Genomic DNA, 25,028 nt, shown 5'->3' on the forward strand with positions numbered 1-25,028 from the left:
TTTCTCCTGTAATAAGTGTCATCGCTGCTGTGACATCTAGCTTTCCCCACTGAGGAACAATAAAGGGATTTTCTATTCTATTCATCTATCTGCAGCCTTTCCACTTCCTGTTTACTGTAGGTTAAATCTTTTCTCACGGAACAACAACAAAATAAAAATATCATTTTATCTTAAATGAAAATGCAACATCTCACCTGTTAACTTTCATGTTTTGGAGCAGAAAAAGAGCATAAATCCAACATATTTAAAGCTCAGTTTGCTCCACTGGTTTACTGTGATGCTCACCTGTTCCAGCCAGATACCTGCATCATGGGGCTGATCTGAGCTGAGGAGGAGGCTCCTATTGTTTTGTTTATCTTCATCATAATAATGACAACATTAGATGACAACAGGTGCTCACATAGGTTTGTGCTGATGAACATGTCTGAGCAGCTTGACCACGTTGTTGTGTCAGGGAGGAAACACGACAGCAGCCACAGAGTCGTGCTGGTTTGAGCGTGTCGCTGCTTGCTGAAGTTATATCAGCTCTGTCTGGACATTAGTTTGAAAACTTTCTCTTTCAGTCGTGAACACATTACTGAGCGGTTAGAATCTCCGTTTCTGGGCTTCAACGTCAGAAAACAGCTGAGTGAACTCGGCGCTGAGAGGAGTGTAGTTTGTCCGAGACAGCGGAGCTGCAGACACCCAACTACCTCTGACTGCCTCGGCGCTGAAAAAACACAAAGGAGGGGGCGCATCTGCTCCGCGCTGGCGCCGCAAAGCATCATGGGAGTTGTAGTCTTTGCGGTAAAATTGGTCTGCTAATATAATGTCTCCAGGCAACAAGTTTTTTAAGAGGCCACTCTCTAATGTAATCTGCTTATCGCTGACTCTCCCTGCCCAGGCACAAGATATATATGTAACATAGCCTTGGGGCGCAACTCCAATTAGAAATTTTACAGTATGATAGTGCTTATAATTTGACCGAGTTTGTGCTTGGGCTAATAAATTAGAGGGCCTCTCAATGAAAACTTCAAAACAATCAACTATCACAGCAACTTTATTTCCAAATGCCTCTCTGAATGACATTGGCATTGTTGCATGAAGTACATGTCGCTCTGACCACTCAATTTGAAATTCTAGTATTTCATAAAGTATGTCAATTAATTTATGCCAAATTCTGGAAGCACTGGACAGAGAAATCTTGAATCTGAAAACTAAATCTTTCAGTGGGAGATTTAGTCTCAACCTAATTAAAACTAACATAAACTGTTCAAATTTAGACAGCACAGACATGGGGCCATAGGTGATGTAGGGCTCACACAGCTCAAAAATCTGCAATAAAACTAAAAAGTTGGGGAGTCCCTTGTAGAATTTAGTCTTGTCCTCATTTTTTTTTTCAAATGAGTTCTGACAAAATTTTGTGTCCAGTTTTTTGGAGTGAAGATCTGCCAGCTCTGTTGTGTTCTGTCTCAGAACGTCCTCCATCTTCTCAATGTCCTTCATCGTAAGCTCTGTCTGGGTCCCGGCATCTGCGTAGCCTGCAATCGGAGGGCATAATTACTGAAGTCAAGTCAAGTAATTGTGTCTGTATCATTAAAAATAATGTATAAACAGTTGAGATAGGATAAAAAGATTGCAACTCTACCAAGCACTTGAGCCAAATGATTTGTAGAGCCATGGTAAATGTAAAAAAAAAATCTTATTTTTTAAAAATGTGTAATGACAATTTTACAAGATGTGTACACCTCCCTGTTTTAGATGTCCCTATTTTAAGCAGCACTTGATTCATTTCTATTATAATGGCTGGGAAAATCAGAAGCCGTGTTAATAACTGGTGCTAGGGCTGCTCGATTATGGCAAAAATAATAATCACGATTTTGGTGACTGAAATTGTGATCTCGATTATTTAGGACGATTTTTCAATTTATGTTGATTTTATTTGTTTTTATTCAGTCATAAAATTGTTCAGGGCGCAATCAGGACAAAAATAAATAAGAAACAAGATGATCACTAAAATAACTCCTGATTCCCAGTATAAAAAGACCAATATACTTATAGCTCATAGTTTATGACCCAAGGGCTATAGACCTTGGTTTAATTCATTTAAGTCTAACCAGTACAGACCCAAATACCAATATCTTGCAAATACTGACAGCAAGAATTATACAGTGGCATTTATAACAAATAAATGCAAATAAACTGATGTTCACAAAATGTTGCATAACATTTATTGAGTCGTGTCAAGGTGCTGTAGGAGAGTGCACTAGCACCGTGTCCTCAGAGAGATTAGTTATTATTTATCAGCGTGAGGAACTTATTTCTACCTTATTTATAATTTACAAGTCCATCAGTTAATGTAATAATTGTCCCAACCACAGCTGCACCCCCCACCCCCCAACCTGGTCTCACAGCAATCAGGGGCAAGCTGCACTGTTTAGCGCGCCGCACACGCACATTTAGCCGTTTTTAGTGGCTCAGAAGTCCGCAGGTGCGGTGTGCGTGTCACTCACTCTGGTTAATCCAACAGGGAGCCGGCTCTGAGAGCTGTTTCTTTAGCGACTGACACATCACTACATCATTCCCTTTCCTAATGTCCTGAAGAACGGTCCGGAGCGCAGGCGGAGTGTTTAGCTAACCTGCAGGAAATGTCAACGACAGTTATCCAGAAAGTAGCTAAGGGTTACCAGAGATGTTTCTCAGGTGTTCGCTAGGTACTTTTAAGATTTAAAAAATCAAGAAGGCCTGAAAAGCTGTTGGAAATAGCGTCAAAGTCGCCAAGTTGGCAACCCTGGGAGCGCTTCATTTGCAACTCAGGGCAGCACAAGTGGGAGGAGCAAATTATCGGCTTGTTTTGTTTGTATAATCATTCAAAACTCAGATCGTAATTGTGATTAAAATTCGATTAATTGAGCAGCCCTAACTGGTGCATCGTTTTAGTTATGTGCTAGAAAGCAACTTTAACCTAAAGAACTGTAAGCTAAAATGTGTATAAGCATTAAGTTAAGACATTACTGTTTTGATAAGATTATTGGAAGAAATCAGTATTTGCATCTAGATTTAGGGTATGCCGGACATCATTTACTGAACATCTTAGGTGTGTTCTTGCTGTGTCTTTGTAAATCCATGCTTTCGTTCTTTTTTAAACACAGAAACAGTTTTGTTTACCTGTTTGTAGCTACGGTTTCGCCGACAGCTGCCGGCTTCTTCAGGCTGACGCTGATGGTGGCGCGTCACTTCCTTCTCCGTTCCTTCTTCTATAAACGGAGAAGGAAGTGACGCGCCACCATCAGCGTCAGCCTGAAGAAGCCGGCAGCTGTCGGCGAAACCGTAGCTACAAACAGGTAAACAAAACTGTTTCTGTGTTTAAAAAAGAACGAAAGCATGGATAATTTACTGAAACTGTATTGCAGAAATATGTTAAAAAATAAAGATGTTGTCTGTTGTCTCAGTCAGTGCGCCCCAGGGCAGCTGTGACTGCATTGCAGGTCATCACTATCAGTGTGTGAATGGGTGAATGATGTAAAGCTCTTTGGAGTCCTCTGACTCTGAAAGGCGCAACACAAGTTCAGGTCATTTATATGTTTACATTATATGTTGCATGCTGTTTTAGATTCTTAACCACATCTGCAGTATAAACATAAAAAAAAACGTACCTCCATCATTAAACGTCTCAATCACACCGATGCGCTCGGACTGTGGGTGGTCAGGTGTCAGCGTTGGTTCAGAGCTCTCAACTCTCTGCTTGTCTGGTATCTGAAGATCCAACAGAGTTTCTGCACAATCATACCGTTTTTGTTTGTCTTCCTTTAGCTTCATCCTCTGATCCCGTTGAAGAGAGGCTTCTGACTTGGGCTTAGACTTCTGGTAACAGAGGTTGACCGTTGGAGCCCAGTCTTCCGACTCAACCTCATCTAAGGAGCTAGGGCGGCCTAAAAAGTCGAATAATGTTCATATTAAGACTACAAGTAATCACTACAATAGAACTAACATTGCGGTATTTAAACACCGCCATAAAACAACGTTAGCTGTTAATATACCTTGGAGGAAGTGGTCACCGCAGACGCGGGCATTGTCAGACTCTGCTCCTCCTGACCGCAGGCGTAGGTTTAAAATCCATTTTTTCCGACGTTGTTCTGTAAGCTTTTTATACTTGTCGCCTCTGTGAACGACAACCTTCGGTACTCTAAAAAATCTTTTATTTTTTTCTCGGTTAGAGCGATTGGAGCAACCATAAACAACACAAAACATAGGCATTTTTACCGTTGCGATTGCTAAATTGCTGTATTCCACTTCACTTCCTGCCCTCCAACGAATTTGCGCACGCTGGTGATGACGTCACATGAAACCCAGCTATTGGGGAATGGGCACGTACACACCCAAACAGACACAGAGCCGGGGACAAAGAGGCTGGAGCTACAACTGGAAGGGATGGGGACAGTGGCACAGGAGTTAAGTGCTCGCCCCGTAATCGGAAGGTTGCAGGTTCGAGCCCCGCTCAGTCTGTCACTGTCGTTGTGTCCTTGGGCAAGACACTTAACCCACGTTGCCTGCTGGTGGTGGTCGGAGGGACCGGTGGCGCCAGTGCTCGGCAGCCTCGCCTCTGTCAGCGCGCCCCAGGGCAGCTGTGGCTACATCGTAGCTCATCCCCACCAGTGTGTGAATGTGTGTGTGTGAATGGGTGAATGACTGATTGTGTTGTAAAGCGCCTTGGGGGGTTTCAAGAACTCTAGAAGGCGCTATATCAAATACAGGCCATTTACCATTTTACCATTTACCATGATCGAATGCCTACAAACACATAAATGAGACGCAGACAAAGGACACATGAGGGCGCTGTGAGACACAAAAGGGAATCTAGAGAGGGATGGAGGACACCAGGAGGCACATGAAGGAGGGGGCAGACGCATACCATGACAATCTCATTATATAACATACACATAATGAAGAAAGATGAAAAGAACTTAAAAGAGGACATTGATCTCTGTTTTTGTTCTCAGAAGACATGAATGGACGCCTTAAAAAAGGGGGGGGGGGGGTTATTCGTTTTATGAAATGTTGTATGTCAAAATTTGAATGAATTCTTTGAGAAAAGGAAAGCTCATGTTTAATGTAAGTTTGTTAATGTTAATGATCCATTTTGTAACGGCCACTAGAGGTATAAATGTAATTCGTGTTAAACATGAATTAGGGGCCAGAATGTGGTGGCCCTTTCAGTAAAGTAACATAAATCTGTTAGTTATAAATTTCTTTTAGAATTCCTTCTTTTATCATTCCCTTTATAATAAGTTAAGTTTGCAATTAAAATTTGTTAATTTTTTTTTTTTTGGCAAATTGATGTAGTTGAATTTTTTGGACACGCCTTAGTCATTAAGCTTATTAGTAGCACATGGGGAGGTGTGTGAAAGAATGTTTGTTGGCCAAGTGTCAGGGAAAATGGGAGGATTTGGTTAAATGATTTTTTTTTACCATTTTTATACCTGATAATTTTATTTAAGGTTAATTTTCATTTGATCAAAAGTAGAACATTTTGAATGAATTCTGAACAATTTTTTGGAAGAATAAACCATTTATAAAATTTGTAAGAAATCAAGTCTAAAGTGCGTGCTTAGAGGAAATCATCTGTTTTCACCAACGGCCTTTAGTTGGAAATCAAATTTTTTTTGGAAGTATAAAGGCCGTGACATCTATTATGTTGATTCATTCATTACTGTAAAGCAGTCAGGACATTATTTTATTATATTAAATCGCTTTAGTTAAAAGATTAATTACATAATGTAATTCTAATTAATCTTTAAAGTGAATACTTGATTGTATGAGAAAGAATAACATTCTTTTATTAAGGGTTAAGGTTTCTGTCCTTTGTCTGGAGTCTTCTGACGAAGCACAGATTCTGTTATGACTGTACCTCCCGGTTGCGAGGTCACGAGCAATGTGTTATCTGGTTTGGAGACCAGAGAGTAACCTGTGGCACACTGATGAAGTGGACAGTGTTTTAACCTTTGCATTTCATTGCTTTCTTCACCTTCATGGTGGATGGCTGCTTATACTGAGCCAGGATCCTCTGGAGGTTTATTCCTGTTAAAAGGGAGTTTTCCTCTCCACTGTCGCTAAATGCTTGCTTAGTATGAGGAATTGCTGTAAAGAATCTGACACTAGTCAGTGACTTTATGCAACCTCTATGCTGGGTTTCTTATATAGGAACCTTTTTACTAATTGATCCTCAGTCAGCACCTAGTTTTACCTCTGCTGGTCAAACTAAATTCAGCTTTCATAAAATGTCTAAGGTTTGCTGATAAAAGATCCAAGATGTTACACACACACACACACACACACACACACATGGATATATTTAAGTCACAACACAATATCATAATTTATGCGTCAAATAATACAACCACAAACACTGTTGAATCCTTATTATTATTTACTTTTCTGTTATTTATTAACATACTATTTTATACATTTAGATACTTATTCCATCTTATTCACATGAAGGCGTCATATTTTAGCTACTCACACACACATCTATGGGTGCACTAAGATTTGTCTCATGGAACGTACATGGAACTGGCTCAAGAGATAAAAGATTAAAGATTTTTGATCAGTTAAAAAGAATGCAAGCAGACGTAATATTATTACAGGAGACTCATAGATCTGCCACATCGGCAGATGAACTTAAAACACCTGAGTTTCCCAGCATGTTCTCTGCCTGCTATAACTCTAGGCAAAGAGGGGTAGCTATTTTAATACACAAAAACATCAATTTCACAGTACTGGACACAGTTTCTGATCCAGAAGGTAGATTTATAATGTTAAAAATAACTATACAGAACCAACGCTTATGTATTGTGAGCATATACTGTCCAAATATTGATGACCCTCCATTCTTTCATAATTTTTTCTCTGTACTCTCCGAACACTTGGACTGTCCACTTATACTTGGAGGTGATTTTAATTTTTGGATGCATTCCTTAGACAGGCTCAGTACAGCTGGGACTCGGCGCAATTGGCAATCCACTTATATAGTTAAACAGTACATGAGTGATTATGGGCTTTGTGATGCATGGCGATCTCTTCATCCTAACCGTAGAGAGTATACTTTTTTCTCACACGTCCATCACTCTCACTCACGTTTGGATTATTTTCTAGTCAGCAGCTCATTGCTGGCTGACATTTCAGACACTGAGATACACCCTATTGTTGTCAGCGACCATGCTCCGGTTTCTTTAACTCTAGTAAACAAGAAAGCAATCCCACCAAGCAAAAACTGGAGGTTTAATACATCACTGCTTAAAGATGAAGGTTTTATAGAATTTTTTAAAAAGGAGTGGGCTTTATATTTAGAACATAATGACCTGCCTGGAACATCAGCATCTATTCTCTGGGAGGCAGGAAAGGCAGTGATGAGAGGTAAAATAATCTCTTTCTCATCACATAAGAAAAAAACAGAAAATAAACGTATCCAGGAGTTAGAAGAAATCATTAAGTCTTTAGAGACATCCACAGAAGAAGAGTTACTGAGCAAATTACGTAAAGCTAAATTAGAACTTCATGGAATTATTGACAAAAAAACACAATTTTTAGCACAAAGACTACGAATAGAAAACTTTGAACATAGTAATAAATCCGGTAAATTTCTGGCCAGCCAATTAAAAATTAATAAAGAGAAAACTACCATATCTGCTGTTAAAGACTCAACTGGGAATATAGTTTATGACCCTGAAAGAATAAACAACACTTTCAGAGACTTTTACCAAACTTTGTACTCACCACAGATAAACCCATCAGATGACGAGATCGATGAGTTCCTTGATAGGATAACACTTCCTAAATTAACAGACAGCCAAGTTGCAGTCCTGGACTCGCCACTAACATCAGCAGAGCTCCAGGAAGCCCTTAAATCCATGACTAATGGGAAAGCTCCAGGTCCAGACGGGTTCCCAGCAGAGTTCTACAAAGAATTCTGGACCATTTTGGCTCCAACATTTTTCAGAATGGTGAGGGAAATCGAAGAGAGCGGCAGATTACAGCCAAACATGAACTCAGCCAATATTAGTCTCTTGTTAAAACCAGGCAAAGACCCAGCATTTCCAACCAGCTATCGCCCAATTTCTCTTATTAATGTTGATCTCAAAATAATTTGTAAAGCCCTGGCAAAAAGATTAGAGAAGGTAACCCCCTTCTTAATACACCCTGACCAAACTGGTTTCATAAAGGGTAGACAGTCGTCCACTAATTCGTGTAGATTACTTAATTTGATAGATTTCTCTTACAGTAGAAACATAGAAACTAGTATATTATCTCTAGATGCAGAAAAGGCTTTTGATAGAGTTAACTGGAAGTTCTTATTTGCAACTTTACATAAATTTGGTTTTGGGAACTTCTTCATAAACTGGCTACAAACATTATACAGTTCGCCAATTGCACGTGTTAGGACGAACGACCAAATATCAGCTAGCTTCTGTCTTCAGAGGGGGACCAGGCAGGGATGCCCACTCTCCCCCTCACTGTTTGCTATCTTTATCGAACCACTAGCAGCAGCAATTAGGCAAACAACAGGTATTAAAGGGATAAAGTGTAATAAAATAGAACATAAGATCAGTCTTTATGCAGATGATGTTTTACTCTTCCTCCAGAATTCTCAATCGTCTCTGTCTCATTCAATAGAACTGATAAACTCTTTTTCAAAAGTTTCAGATTACTCTATAAACTGGTTAAAATCAACAGTTCTACCAATTAATTTCTCTTTTGTCAATTTACTTAATACTCAACTGGAGTCAGGTAATATCACATACCTGGGAATTAATGTCTCTCCCAAGTTAGCAGATCTAACCAAATTAAACTACATCCCACTTTTAAAGAAAGTGGAGGATGATCTTGCTAGATGGAAATCCTTACCAATATCACTGATGGGAAGAGTTGCTACAATTAAAATGATGGTCTTACCCAGAATAAATTACTTATTTTCAATGATCCCAAACAAACCACCAGCTGACTGGTTTAGATCTCTGGACTCCTCAATTACCAAATTCCTCTGGCAGGATAAACCTCCACGAATTAGCTTAAAAACGCTTCAGAAGAGCAAAGACAGAGGAGGACTGGATCTACCCAACTTTTATTATTATTTTTTAGCCAACAGGCTGCAATATATACCAAGATGGTTGCAAGATAACCCACTAGATGAGTCCTGGTTAGACATAGAACAGACAATTTGCAATACGATAGAGCTTTCAGACTTACCATTTATTAGCTCAAGCGTAAGAAAACATGAAGGCTTCAAAAGTATTAGTATCAGCACTTCTCTGACAGCATGGTGGGAGTATCTTAAAATGACAGAGTCTTCACTAGTACCATGCAGACGCACACCTATCTGGAATAATCCTGATATTTTGCAAAATAATAAAATGATGAACCTTCTGGACTGGAAAAATAAAGGAATCCTATACCTGGAAAACATATATGAAGGATTGGACTTCATCCCATTTAATAGAATAGTCTCCCAATTTGGAATAGAAAAGAATAGCTTTTTAGAATACCACCAAATCAAATCTGTAGTCAAACAAAAATTTAAGCTCAATAAAATAGAATTACAAACCCCGCCAAGGGTTTTAGACTTCTGCAATCTCAAACCCCCTAAACTACTGTCTAAAGTATATAAGACACTGTCCAAAATAGACGATAGAATAGCAATCCCTATTGAAAAATGGGAGGTGGATCTATCAGTCAGCTTTGACCAGAACTTCTGGTCCCAAACTTGTTTAAAAACTTTTAAAATGATCAGACACCCCAATTTACAATTAATTCAGTACAAAGTTCTACACAGAGTACACTATACAGGTCATCGGATGTTCAAGATGGGGTTTGTGTCGTCTGACATCTGTACACACTGCACAAACAACATTCCTGACAATTACGTTCATGCACTGTGGTCCTGTCCACCTGTCCAGGAATTTTGGGGTAGAGTATGTGAAGACCTGTCAAAGTCTCTGAAATGTCATATCCCAATCACCCCCTCTCTTTGTTTACTGGGAAACCTGGATGATGTCCCGATTGAAAAATCTTTGGTTCACGTGGTTCTGACTGCCATATGCATCGCTAAGAAAACTATCCTCTTGAATTGGAAAAATAGAGAAAATCTCTGCATTAACCAGTATAGAAATCTTTTGTTAGATCATATTGCACTTGATTTAGCCTCTGCTTCCACTTCAAATAAATCTCTCTGGGCTCCTTTGATCGGTTCCATCACATAGCGGTGATGGGGGGCCGTTGATGATGTCCTGCGGGATGATGTGGGTGGGGGGGTGGAGGGTCTGAGTTTGGAGTATCTGGATGTTCCCTGGGGATGGGTTCACTGGGGATGTCTGGCACTGGGGGGCTGTTCCCCCCCTCTGGAGGTGCTTGGGTTGCCTCGGGGGGTGTACTGCTGGCGGTTGTGAGTGGGGCCCCTTGGAGGTCTTGGCGGCGGCCATGGGTTACTGCCTGGCGGCTGCATTGCCCCTGGGTGGGTCTGGGTGGGGGCCTGGGGGCTCGGGGTGTTGGGGTGGCCGGCCCCGTGTGGGGATCTGGGCTGGGCCTTGGGGGTCGGGTCCCTACATGTACGCTGCCGGGAAGAAGGCAGGAATACGCAGAAGTACCTGGCCCGGGTTCGGGGGCGTAGGGCAGGCCCTGGCTCCTCTGTTGTCCCATCACAGGGGAGGGGGAGGTCCAGGAGGGGGAGGACCCAACCTTACCTGGATGTCTTATGTCTTATATATTCTGGAAGTTGTGCAAATGCAGGGATGGGCATAGATATTCTGCTGGGGTGGGGCTGGGTCGGCTCCCTCGGGCTCTGTGGGGCTCTGTGATGCTGCTGCTTTGGGCCCTGGCAGGATGGGCTGGGGTCTCCATGCCCTGGGCGGCGGTATGACAACGGAGGTGCCTATTGGGGTCAGTGGGGGAGCTGGCTCCCTGGAGGGCTAAGCCCTACCAGCCATTCCTCCCCATCCCCGTTTATTTCTCTCCTCCTGCTCCCTCACATCATCACACAGACATGCACATAGGACCTTGGGGGGTGGACAAGTCGAGGAGTGCGGGTATGGACCCCATTTCCGCATTCCTGTGGCTTCCTGCCCCCCAATTTTATTTGCACCTTATGCACTTCCACCGACGACATTCCACGCAAACATACACTTAGGGCCTTGGGAGTGAGCACATTCAACGGCACTTGGCAGGGGGAGTTCTCAGCCTCCTCCCGAGTGCCGGTGCCCACTTCGAATTTTAAACTGCATTTAGACACCAAGGGCTGTGGGTGCAAGTAGGGTGGTGCAGTGGCATCAGCTGGCATAGGCCAGAAAATGCCCGCACTGCCCGCTCACCACAGCAATAGAATACACCTCATTAACACACAACACTATGTTGGAGCAGGTGGAGGGAGACCAGGGGGTCTTAGCACACCTCTGTTGTTGCTTGGCTGCCTGGGGCTGGAGACTAGGAGGGAGATCTGGCCGTCTGGTTGGGGTCTGGGGTGGTGGGTTGCTGTGCTCGGCGGTGGGCGGGGGAGCCTGCTCATCAGCACCCCAGCAGAAAGGGTCAAACTCTGGTAACCGGTGGTGGTTGTACCCCATGTGCAGCATTACCGGGACCAGAGTGAATAGGGTGTGTATGGGGAGCATGAATGGGTGTCCGGCGTGTATTTTTGTAAGTCTTTGGTTGTATGTGCATGTGTGAGCATGAGGGAGGGAGTGTGTGACTGTGTTTGTGTATGACTGTATATGTCAGGTGGGGCCTTTGACTCCTCCCTTCTCCTGGGACCTCCTTTGATGATATAGATCTTCGTCTCCCCTCCCCCCTGTCACACCTGGTGGGGGTGTGATGCCTTGGTCTGCCTGAGTGTTCGTGGCTCCCGGGTCAGGGAGTTTAAGATTTTCGGCATCTGCCTGATCACTCCCGGTGGCGGCCTGGGGGGGTCTGGGTCCCTGGGCTCTGCTGGGTCCCCGGCGGGGGTGGTCGCCCCTGGGTCCCGGGTCGCTGGGTCCCGGACTCGGCCGGCTAGGGGGTGGGAGGCTGCGGGCAGGCCTGAGGACTTGCCGCTGATATCTCCCGGGGCTCTGCCGGCTGCTGGTTGTGGCCCCCCGGGGCGATCCTCTGTGCCTCTCGAGGGGGGCGGGGGCCTTTCTGGTTGCGGGCTCCTTGGGGTTCCTGTGTTCTGGGGCAGCGCCTGGATCTCTGGGACTTGGAGCTCCCCCCCGTCTCCTACGCGTCTTTGGGGGGCAGATCTGTGGTCCCTCACACTCTCTATTGGACGCTCCTATAGATAAACCTTACATAAACAAGCGCGTGTACACACACAGGTGCTCACATGGTGCTCTCATAAGTATGGGCTTGGGCACGTTCAACACATGTCTTAAGACTATGGTGGGCACTCAATGCACTGTGGTATATTATCGTGTGACTGTTTAGTTAAACAATGATTGATTATATATTTCTTCATCAAGTTGACGCAGTGATAGCTTGATTTTGTTATATTGGTGTTGTGTCCCATTTTTTTGTTATGTTTTGCTTTTTTCTCGTCTCATTTTGCAGGTCTAGAAGCAGACTCTTGTTCATTATTGTTTATTTTTGTTGAATCCCCCCCCCCACCTAACCCCCTCTCTCCCCACCTTTTCTCTTTTCCTTTCTCTTTCACCTCTGTCTCCGTGTCTGGTCGAAATTACAAAGCATTCAAAAACAATAACAATAAAGTTTTAAATATCAGGTGCGACATTAAAAGCAGACTCTTTGATGCTCCACCTGAGACATTAAAAGCAGATGCTCTGATGCTCCACCTGAGAGTAAAACTGTAAGGCTTGTTACCAGCATTCAGACATCAATTCTGCTTGCTTCACAGCCAGACAGGACACGTTAAAAAAAAAAAAAAAAAAAAAAGACTTCTGGTAACAGAGGTTGACCGTTGGAGCCCAGTCTTCCGACTCAACCTCATCTAAGGAGCTAGGGCGGCCTAAAAAGTCGAATAATGTTCATATTAAGACTACAAGTAATCACTACAATAGAACTAACATTGCGGTATTTAAACACCGCCATAAAACAACGTTAGCTGTTAATATACCTTGGAGGAAGTGGTCACCGCAGACGCGGGCATTGTCAGACTCTGCTCCTCCTGACCGCAGGCGTAGGTTTAAAATCCATTTTTTCCGACGTTGTTCTGTAAGCTTTTTATACTTGTCGCCTCTGTGAACGACAACCTTCGGTACTCTAAAAAATCTTTTATTTTTTTCTCGGTTAGAGCGATTGGAGCAACCATAAACAACACAAAACATAGGCATTTTTACCGTTGCGATTGCTAAATTGCTGTATTCCACTTCACTTCCTGCCCTCCAACGAATTTGCGCACGCTGGTGATGACGTCACATGAAACCCAGCTATTGGGGAATGGGCACGTACACACCCAAACAGACACAGAGCCGGGGACAAAGAGGCTGGAGCTACAACTGGAAGGGATGGGGACAGTGGCACAGGAGTTAAGTGCTCGCCCCGTAATCGGAAGGTTGCAGGTTCGAGCCCCGCTCAGTCTGTCACTGTCGTTGTGTCCTTGGGCAAGACACTTAACCCACGTTGCCTGCTGGTGGTGGTCGGAGGGACCGGTGGCGCCAGTGCTCGGCAGCCTCGCCTCTGTCAGCGCGCCCCAGGGCAGCTGTGGCTACATCGTAGCTCATCCCCACCAGTGTGTGAATGTGTGTGTGTGAATGGGTGAATGACTGATTGTGTTGTAAAGCGCCTTGGGGGGTTTCAAGAACTCTAGAAGGCGCTATATCAAATACAGGCCATTTACCATTTTACCATTTACCATGATCGAATGCCTACAAACACATAAATGAGACGCAGACAAAGGACACATGAGGGCGCTGTGAGACACAAAAGGGAATCTAGAGAGGGATGGAGGACACCAGGAGGCACATGAAGGAGGGGGCAGACGCATACCATGACAATCTCATTATATAACATACACATAATGAAGAAAGATGAAAAGAACTTAAAAGAGGACATTGATCTCTGTTTTTGTTCTAAGACATGAATGGACACCTTAAAAAAGGGGGGGTTATTCGTTTTATGAAATGTTGTATGTCAAAATTTGAATGAATTCTTTGAGAAAAGGAAAGCTCATGTAGAGGTATAAATGTAATTCGTGTTAAACATCAATTAGGGGCCAGAATGTGGTGGCCCTTTCAGTAAAGTAACATAAATCTGTTAGTTATAAATTTCTTTTAGAATTCCTTCTTTTATCATTCCCTTTATAATAAGTTAAGTTTGCAATTAAAATTTGTTAATTTTTTGTTTTTGTCAAATTGATGTAGTTGAATTTTTTGGACACGCCTTAGTCATTAAGCTTATTAGTAGCACATGGGGAGGTGTGTGAAAGAATGTTTGTTGGCCAAGTGTCAGGGAAAATGGGAGGATTTGGTTAAATGATTTTTTTTTTTACCATTTTTATACCTGATAATTTTATTTAAGGTTAATTTTCATTTGATCAAAAGTAGAACATTTTGAATGAATTCTGAACTATTTTTTGGAAGAATAAACCATTTCACCAACGGCCTTTAGTTGGAAATCAAATTTTTTTTGGAAGTATAAAGGCCGTGACATCTATTATGTTGATTCATTCATTACTGTAAAGCAGTCAGGACATTATTTTATTATATTAAATCGCTTTAGTTAAAAGATTAATTACATAATGTAATTCTAATTAATCTTTAAAGTGAATACTTGATTGTATGAGAAAGAATAACATTCTTTTATTAAGGGTTAAGGTTTCTGTCCTTTGTCTGGAGTCTTCTGACGAAGCACAGATTCTGTTATGACTGTACCTCCCGGTTGCGAGGTCACGAGCAATGTGTTATCTGGTTTGGAGACCAGAGAGTAACCTGTGGCACACTGATGAAGTGGACAGTGTTTTAACCTTTGCATTTCATTGCTTTCTTCACCTTCATGGTGGATGGCTGCTTATACTGAGCCAGGATCTTCTGGAGGTTTATTCCTGTTAAAAGGGAGTTTTCCTCTCCACTGTCGCTAAATGCTTGCTTAGTATGAGGAATTGCTGTAAAGAATCTGACACTAGTCAGTGACTTTATGCAACCTCTATGCTGGGTTTCTTATATAGGAACCTTTTTACTAATTGATCCTCAGTCAGCACCTAGTTTTACCTCTGCTGGTCAAACTAAATTCAGCTTTCATAAAATGTCTAAGGTTTGCTGATAAAAGATCCAAGATGTTACATCCAGACAACAGATCCACTAATCCAGTGTCAAGTCATGGAGGCAAAGTATTCATGAGGGTAACCCAGACCTACCTCCTTCCCAGTGACTCTCCAGCTCCTCCATGAGGATCCCAAGGTGTTAACAGGTCAGAGAAGATTTATAAACCTCTGGGTGATGCATGGGTCTTCCACTCCAGGGGGAGGTAGCCAGGAGGCATCTTAGACAAGTTCCTGGACCACCTAACTGGAATCCTCAGTGTGAAGATGAATGTGTTGATACTCACCGATTTCAAGCCAGTTACAATTACTCTATTTCTTCAAACCAATGTTGTTTACGGAGCAATCTACACAAACAGCTCCACAGAAACTGACTTTAAGGTTCAGTTAGAAAGTGGTCAGCATGTTTCCCCATGAATAAATTAGCATCACAACATTTCTGTATCCAGTCAAACTTAAAATGTCTATGACTTGCAAAGAGATGGAGATGTACGTTGATTACAGCTGAGGAAGAGTTTCAAATGGAGAGGATTTTGAATTGAAGGTGTAGTGTGAGACGTTCAACTTGTGACTTCATTGTCCTCCACCCTCCAGTCACTCTTCCTCTAGGTTAGATGCGCCCTCTAGTGGCCAACTCAAAAACACACACCCGCAGAGTGTCTCATCGACCCACACGTGTCAGTGAGGATAACCATCACGACGATCCCGGGGAATTCTGGGAAAACATTCTATGAACTGACAGACAAAAAAGGGAGACATCTTGGTCTGGATTCAAACCAACACAAAAAGATCAGACCTACGGGCTACATAGTGGAGCAGGTAGTGGCACTGTTGCCTTGCAACTAAAAGGTTGCTGGTTTGAATCCCGGCTGCAGTCTTTCTGTGCAGAGTTGGCATGTTCGGCCCAAACATGTGGGTTTTCTCCCAGTGCTCTAATCCCAGAGCAGGAGCATGTTTGAATTTGCATAAAAGCGTAAAATGCACAAACACAAGCCAGACACGGTGGTGGTAGTGTGGTGGTCTGGGGCTGCCATGCTGCTTCAGGACCTGGACCACCTGATGTAAAGGATGGAACCATGAATTCTGCTTTCTAGCAGAATGTCTTGAAGGAGAATGCCTGACCTTTGACTTTTAACAGGATTTTCCTGCTGAAAACCTCCAATGTGGCTGAATTCAGACGAACCTGTCAAGTCTGGAATAAGTCTACTGATGATGAAAAAGAAATAAAGACAGAAAATGTTGACTTTATGATTGCTGAGTCTCTAAAATAAAAAAACCCATACAATTTAACGTGAGTATTAATACATTTATTACATACTAAAAGATATTTTTCACACAACCCGGCGATGCTCCCAGGACAACAACAGCCATACAAAGTTGTTCTCCTACATACATGAGTATCAGTAATACTCTGGCCTTCAGCCTTATGAGGGGACACCAGTACCTTTCCAGGTTGAGACTGCTGGTCATAAACTAAGAAAGTTAGAAACCAGTTAACTGATATAACCAGGGTCAGATTAGCTTTCTAATGTTAGAATTGTTCCACGGGGGACAGATCAATGCATTAGGTTGAGGGCAGGTCGCTTTAGACTATTTTAAAAGGTTTCATTAACAGGAAACCACGTAACACGTGTTTTTGTTTTATAAACTCAAGTTCCACAAGCTCAACGTGAACGTTTTAAGTATCTTTGCCTGCATTTGCTGCAGAAAGGAAAGACGTGGTAAATGATCGGGTCGGAAAGGGCTAGTCTCTTCTACGCCTCGGTGCAAATTAACATTTCATGATGTTTTCCTCTTGGATGAATCACAGTAATGTGATCTGGCCCATCTCTGCCTGGATGTGTATGATATTTTATTAAGTTGCTCTCCAGAGGAAATACTTCCATATTGTTTACAGAGAACACAGCAAACGTTTAGTTTTTTTAAAAAGTAAATTATTTCATTAGTTAAAATTTTAGAATAGTCTCCATCAGCAGCGCTGCATTAGATCAAAGACCTTCAAAGGGGACCTAGAATGCAGTTAATCAGCAATCTAAAACTGATCTCTGAGCCTCTATGAATTTTGTTGGAGCTTAAAATCTCCCACGAGCCCCGACTAAAACACACATAAGTCCTGTTCTCCCCTCAGACTTCACCAGTGTGTGTGTGTGTGTGTGTGTGTGTGCGCGAGTGTGCGCATGCGAGTGAGTGAGTGTGTTGGGGAATTTGAAGAGAGATAAATGAAAGCGGAAACTAAACTGAAGTCAGGGTTTCTCAGTAAGCTCCCACTCAAACCTTACATAACAGATCTTTTAACAAGAAGGCTTTAAAAACAATTAATTTTTGCACTACATATAAATTACCGTATTGACCCGAAGAGGCTGTCTTCTCCTTCACATCTGCAGGGATCTCCTTCTTGTCCTCGTAGCCCAAGAAGAAGAGAGAAAACCGCATGGCGGGGAAGTCGAACTTCTGCAGTAGCCTCTAAGATTTTACACAGCAAAGAGAAAGTTGTTTACAAAGCCTAGTTAATGTTTAGGTGGAGATCATTTAACCCATAAAACCATGTTAAAACTATAGCTGCATCACTCCATGAAGGAATGATCACAGAGATTTAAACTAAAACTATCTGATGTGATGTTTAGTTCTGTTACCAACACACCAAACTGTAGCGCCTTATCTGTTTAACAGTCTTCCAATTTTATGTTTGTCAAAGTCAAAAAGCAGCTGTACCGCCTATTTCTCCTCCCGACCCTGTGAACACATATGAAAGTTTGTCTTGTCGAGCATAAAAACAGTAATAGGAATATCCGTGCTTTGTTTCAGAGAGAATCCTTATCTGTTCCATATGTGATTTTTTATTGGAATTACTTTGTCACTGGCATTAGCTGGAAAATAGTATGGACCATTCCTAATAAGTATTTTGTGACAAATAAGGTCAAAGAAGTTTCATTCAAAATACTTCATAAGTGTTACCCAGCTAATCATTATATGACAAAGTTTAAGAGGGACATTGATGTGAACTGCTGTTTTTGTGGAAGCCACCCTGAGACCGTTCAGCACCTCTTCTGGATCTGTTCACATGCTACAACGTTTTGGAAAGACTGTAGCAGATTTATTATCAGACAGCTCTGCAAGGACTTCATTTTAAACTGGGAAAATGTTGTATTTTGTTTTTTTCGCAAGCACAGAAAGGAAGATGTATACTTTGTTACAAATTTGTTAATTATTCTAGCTAAATTCTATCTCCACAAATGCATGTATAGAAAACAAAAACCTAATTTCAAGCACTATTATAGTGACACTCTATCTTACATAAAAGTGATTAGTGGATCACTAAACAAAAAAGCTTTAAAAACAATAACTATTTGCACCACCTATAATTTATTTGGATGTGTGTGACATTTCTGTAGTGCACCCCCTGGCATGTTTCATCTTCTTTGTTCAATTTTGTATGCAATTTGTTTGTATACTTATCACCTTGTTCAATAAAGTTTTGAAAAAAAAAGAAGTCTGATTTAAAAAAAACTGGTATAAATGTATACATAGATGATTTAACGTAGACTTTTACATTTTAAATTACACAATAAACTAATAATAAAAAATACAATATATAAAAATGAATTACAGAGCTGCCACCTTTTTTAGAAAAGTCTTGGAATTAAAATGTATTTATTTTAATTTTCACTTGTGTGTGTGTGTGTGTGTGTGTGTGTGTGTGTGTGTGTGTGTGTGTGTGTGTGTGTGTGTGTGTGTGTGTGTGTGTTTGTGTGTGTGTGTGTGTGTCAAATGTGGAAAAGCAGTTAATCTTCATAGAGTTTAATTTTTCATTTCTTCATTGCATAACAATTATACCACATTATGTCTTTTAAATTAGTAAGCTTGTAGCATACGGGTAGCAGAAAATATAATTTGCTAATATTATGTTCAAGTTTAAATACAGTACATATTTGCGTTGAACTGCTCTAACATAAATACTTAATGTATTAGAAGGCTACTGAAGCTTTATTGAGAATTAGTTTGGGGTGCCATCATTTTTATCCAGGCCTGTTCCATGATTAGGGTTTTTTATCTTTTTATAACTCCATTGAAGCATGGTTGAAAATTATTTTCTGAATTTCATTGGTTAAATTTCATAGAATATTTTTTATTATTACTTTTTGTTGGATTGGAGTTATTTCTGTGACCAATTGAAGTTTTTTCATTCATCGACCGAAGGATGCTAACAATTTTGTCCATGTCTGTATGATAAATTTCAAGAGATAAATTGACAGTTTTGTTGTGGAATCCACCCTAGGGTGAGAAGCTCGGTCATCCGGGAGGAGACCCGCTGCTCCTCCATGTCGAGAGGAGCAAGTTGAGGTGGCTCGGGCAACTGGTCAGGATGCCTCCTGGATGCCTCCCTGGTGAGGTTTTCAGAGCACATCCAACTGGGAGGAGACCTAGAGGAAAACCCAGGACATGTTGAAGAGACTGTCTCCCAGCTGGCCAGGGAACACCTTAGGATTCCCCTGGAGGAGCTGGCCCAAGTGGCTGGGGAGAGGGAAGTCTGGGCCTCCCTGCTTAGGCTGCTGCCCCTGCGACCCGACCCTGGATAAGTGGATGAAAAATGGACGGAACTTCATCAATTCTACTGATATTGAGCTTAAATTTGTACAGTATTAGATGAGTCACCACCACAGATGCTAAAAAGTCATCAGGTCTTCATTTAAAACTTAGATTTTAAATATGTTCTTTCATGCTGTTGGTCCGTTAGCTAAATCAGCTGCTTTTTGACTTTGACAAACATAAAATTGGAAGACTGTTCAACAGATAAGGCGCTACAGTTTGGTGTGTTGGTAACAGAACTAAACATCACATCAGATAGTTTTAGTTTAAATCTCTGTGATCATTCCTTCATGGAGTGATGCAGCTATAGTTTTAACATGGTTTTATGGGTTAAATGATCTCCACCTAAACATTAACTAGGCTTTGTAAACAACTTTCTCTTTGCTGTGTAAAATCTTATAGGCTACTGCAGAAGTTCGACTTCCCCGCCATGCGGTTTTCTCTCTTCTTCTTGGGCTACGAGGACAAGAAGGAGATCCCTGCAGATGTGAAGGAGAAGACAGCCTCTTCGGGTCAATACGGTAATTTATATGTAGTGCAAAAATTAATTGTTTTTAAAGCCTTCTTGTTAAAAGATCTGTTATGTAAGGTTTGAGTGGGAGCTTACTGAGAAACCCTGACTTCAGTTTAGTTTCCGCTTTCATTTATCTCTCTTCAAATTCCCCAACACACTCACTCACTCGCATGCGCGCACTCGCACACACACACACACATACACACACACTGGTGAAGTCTGAGGGGAGAACAGGACTTATGTGTGTTTTAGTCGGGGCTTGTGGGAGATTTTAAGCTCCAACAAAATTCATAGAGGCTCAGAGATCAGTTTTAGATTGCTGATTAACTGCATTCTAGGTCCCCTTTGAAGGTCTTTGATCTAATGCAGCGCTGCTGATGGAGACTATTCTAAAATTTTAACTAATGAAATAATTTACTTTTTAAAAAAACTAAACGTTTGCTGTGTTCTCTGTAGACAATATGGAAGTATTTCCTCTGGAGAGCAACTTAATAAAATATCATACACATCCAGGCAGAGATGGGCCAGATCACATTACTGTGATTCATCCAAGAGGAAAACATCATAAAATGTTAATTTGCACCGAGGCGTAGAAGAGACTAGCCCTTTCCGACCCGATCATTTACCACGTCTTTCCTTTCTGCAGCAAATGCAGGCAAAGATACTTAAAACGTTCACATTGAGCTTGTGGAACTTGAGTTTATAAAACAAAAACACGTGTTACGTGGTTTCCTGTTAATGAAACCTTTTAAAATAGTCTAAAGCGACCTGCCCTCAACCTAATGCATTGATCTGTCCCCCGTGGAACAATTCTAACATTAGAAAGCTAATCTGACCCTGGTTATATCAGTTAACTGGTTTCTAACTTTCTTAGTTTATGACCAGCAGTCTCAACCTGGAAAGGTACTGGTGTCCCCTCATAAGGCTGAAGGCCAGAGTATTACTGATACTCATGTATGTAGGAGAACAACTTTGTATGGCTGTTGTTGTCCTGGGAGCATCGCCGGGTTGTGTGAAAAATATCTTTTAGTATGTAATAAATGTATTAATACTCACGTTAAATTGTATGGGTTTTTTTATTTTAGAGACTCAGCAATCATAAAGTCAACATTTTCTGTCTTTATTTCTTTTTCATCATCAGTAGACTTATTCCAGACTTGACAGGTTCGTCTGAATTCAGCCACATTGGAGGTTTTCAGCAGGAAAATCCTGTTAAAAGTCAAAGGTCAGGCATTCTCCTTCAAGACATTCTGCTAGAAAGCAGAATTCATGGTTCCATCCTTTACATCAGGTGGTCCAGGTCCTGAAGCAGCATGGCAGCCCCAGACCACCACACTACCACCACCGTGTCTGGCTTGTGTTTGTGCATTTTACGCTTTTATGCAAATTCAAACATGCTCCTGCTCTGGGATTAGAGCACTGGGAGAAAACCCACATGTTTGGGCCGAACATGCCAACTCTGCACAGAAAGACTGCAGCCGGGATTCAAACCAGCAACCTTTTAGTTGCAAGGCAACAGTGACACTACCTGCTCCACTATGTAGCCCGTAGGTCTGATCTTTTTGTGTTGGTTTGAATCCAGACCAAGATGTCTCCCTTTTTTGTCTGTCAGTTCATAGAATGTTTTCCCAGAATTCCCCGGGATCGTCGTGATGGTTATCCTCACTGACACGTGTGGGTCGATGAGACACTCTGCGGGTGTGTGTTTTTGAGTTGGCCACTAGAGGGCGCATCTAACCTAGAGGAAGAGTGACTGGAGGGTGGAGGACAATGAAGTCACAAGTTGAACGTCTCACACTACACCTTCAATTCAAAATCCTCTCCATTTGAAACTCTTCCTCAGCTGTAATCAACGTACATCTCCATCTCTTTGCAAGTCATAGACATTTTAAGTTTGACTGGATACAGAAATGTTGTGATGCTAATTTATTCATGGGGAAACATGCTGACCACTTTCTAACTGAACCTTAAAGTCAGTTTCTGTGGAGCTGTTTGTGTAGATTGCTCCGTAAACAACATTGGTTTGAAGAAATAGAGTAATTGTAACTGGCTTGAAATCGGTGAGTATCAACACATTCATCTTCACACTGAGGATTCCAGTTAGGTGGTCCAGGAACTTGTCTAAGATGCCTCCTGGCTACCTCCCCCTGGAGTGGAAGACCCATGCATCACCCAGAGGTTTATAAATCTTCTCTGACCTGTTAACACCTTGGGATCCTCATGGAGGAGCTGGAGAGTCACTGGGAAGGAGGTAGGTCTGGGTTACCCTCATGAATACTTTGCCTCCATGACTTGACACTGGATTAGTGGATCTGTTGTCTGGATGTAACATCTTGGATCTTTTATCAGCAAACCTTAGACATTTTATGAAAGCTGAATTTAGTTTGACCAGCAGAGGTAAAACTAGGTGCTGACTGAGGATCAATTAGTAAAAAGGTTCCTATATAAGAAACCCAGCATAGAGGTTGCATAAAGTCACTGACTAGTGTCAGATTCTTTACAGCAATTCCTCATACTAAGCAAGCATTTAGCGACAGTGGAGAGGAAAACTCCCTTTTAACAGGAATAAACCTCCAGAGGATCCTGGCTCAGTATAAGCAGTCATCCACCATGAAGGTGAAGAAAGCAATGAAATGCAAAGGTTAAAACACTGTCCACTTCATCAGTGTGCCACAGGTTACTCTCTGGTCTCCAAACCAGATAACACATTGCTCGTGACCTCGCAACCGGGAGGTACAGTCATAACAGAATCTGTGCTTCGCCAGAAGACTCCAGACAAAGGACAGAAACCTTAACCCTTAATAAAAGAATGTTATTCTTTCTCATACAATCAAGTATTCACTTTAAAGATTAATTAGAATTACATTATGTAATTAATCTTTTAACTAAAGCGATTTAATATAATAAAATAATGTCCTGACTGCTTTACAGTAATGAATGAATCAACATAATAGATGTCACGGCCTTTATACTTCCAAAAAAATTTTGATTTCCAACTAAAGGCCGTTGGTGAAAACAGATGATTTCCTCTAAGCACGCACTTTAGACTTGATTTCTTACAAATTTTATAAATGGTTTATTCTTCCAAAAAATTGTTCAGAATTCATTCAAAATGTTCTACTTTTGATCAAATGAAAATTAACCTTAAATAAAATTATCAGGTATAAAAATGGTAAAAAAAAATCATTTAACCAAATCCTCCCATTTTCCCTGACACTTGGCCAACAAACATTCTTTCACACACCTCCCCATGTGCTACTAATAAGCTTAATGACTAAGGCGTGTCCAAAAAATTCAACTACATCAATTTGCCAAAAAACAAAAAAATAACAAATTTTAATTGCAAACTTAACTTATTATAAAGGGAATGATAAAAGAAGGAATTCTAAAAGAAATTTATAACTAACAGATTTATGTTACTTTACTGAAAGGGCCACCACATTCTGGCCCCTAATTCATGTTTAACACGAATTACATTTATACCTCTAGTGGCCGTTACAAAATGGATCATTAACATTAACAAACTTACATTAAACATGAGCTTTCCTTTTCTCAAAGAATTCATTCAAATTATACATACAACATTTCATAAAACGAATAACCCCCCCTTTTTTAAGGCGTCCATTCATGTCTTCTGAGAACAAAAACAGAGATCAATGTCCTCTTTTAAGTTCTTTTCATCTTTCTTCATTATGTGTATGTTATATAATGAGATTGTCATGGTATGCGTCTTCCCCCTCCTTCATGTGCCTCCTGGTGTCCTCCATCCCTCTCTAGATTCCCTTTTGTGTCTCACAGCGCCCTCATGTGTCCTTTGTCTGCGTCTCATTTATGTGTTTGTAGGCATTCGATCATGGTAAAATGGTAAATGGCCTGTATTTGATATAGCGCCTTCTAGAGTTCTTGAAACCCCTCAAGGCGCTTTACAACACAATCAGTCATTCACCCATTCACACACACACATTCACACACTGGTGGGGATGAGCTACGATGTAGCCACAGCTGCCCTGGGGCGCACTGACAGAGGCGAGGCTGCCGAGCACTGGCGCCACCGGTCCCTCCGACCACCACCAGCAGGCAACGTGGGTTAAGTGTCTTGCCCAAGGACACAACGACAGTGACAGACTGAGCGGGGCTCGAACCTGCAACCTTCCGATTACGGGGCGAGCACTTAACTCCTGTGCCACTGTCCCCATCCCTTCCAGTTGTAGCTCCAGCCTCTTTGTCCCCGGCTCTGTGTCTGTTTGGGTGTGTACGTGCCCATTCCCCAATAGCTGGGTTTCATGTGACGTCATCACCAGCGTGCGCAAATTCGTTGGAGGGCAGGAAGTGAAGTGGAATACAGCAATTTAGCAATCGCAACGGTAAAAATGCCTATGTTTTGTGTTGTTTATGGTTGCTCCAATCGCTCTAACCGAGAAAAAAATAAAAGATTTTTTAGAGTACCGAAGGTTGTCGTTCACAGAGGCGACAAGTATAAAAAGCTTACAGAACAACGTCGGAAAAAATGGATTTTAAACCTACGCCTGCGGTCAGGAGGAGCAGAGTCTGACAATGCCCGCGTCTGCGGTGACCACTTCCTCCAAGGTATATTAACAGCTAACGTTGTTTTATGGCGGTGTTTAAATACCGCAATGTTAGTTCTATTGTAGTGATTACTTGTAGTCTTAATATGAACATTATTCGACTTTTTAGGCCGCCCTAGCTCCTTAGATGAGG

The sequence above is a fragment of the Nothobranchius furzeri genome, chromosome 9, assembly GCF_043380555.1.
Source record: "Nothobranchius furzeri strain GRZ-AD chromosome 9, NfurGRZ-RIMD1, whole genome shotgun sequence".
Classification (NCBI taxonomy): Eukaryota; Metazoa; Chordata; class Actinopteri; order Cyprinodontiformes; family Nothobranchiidae; genus Nothobranchius; species Nothobranchius furzeri.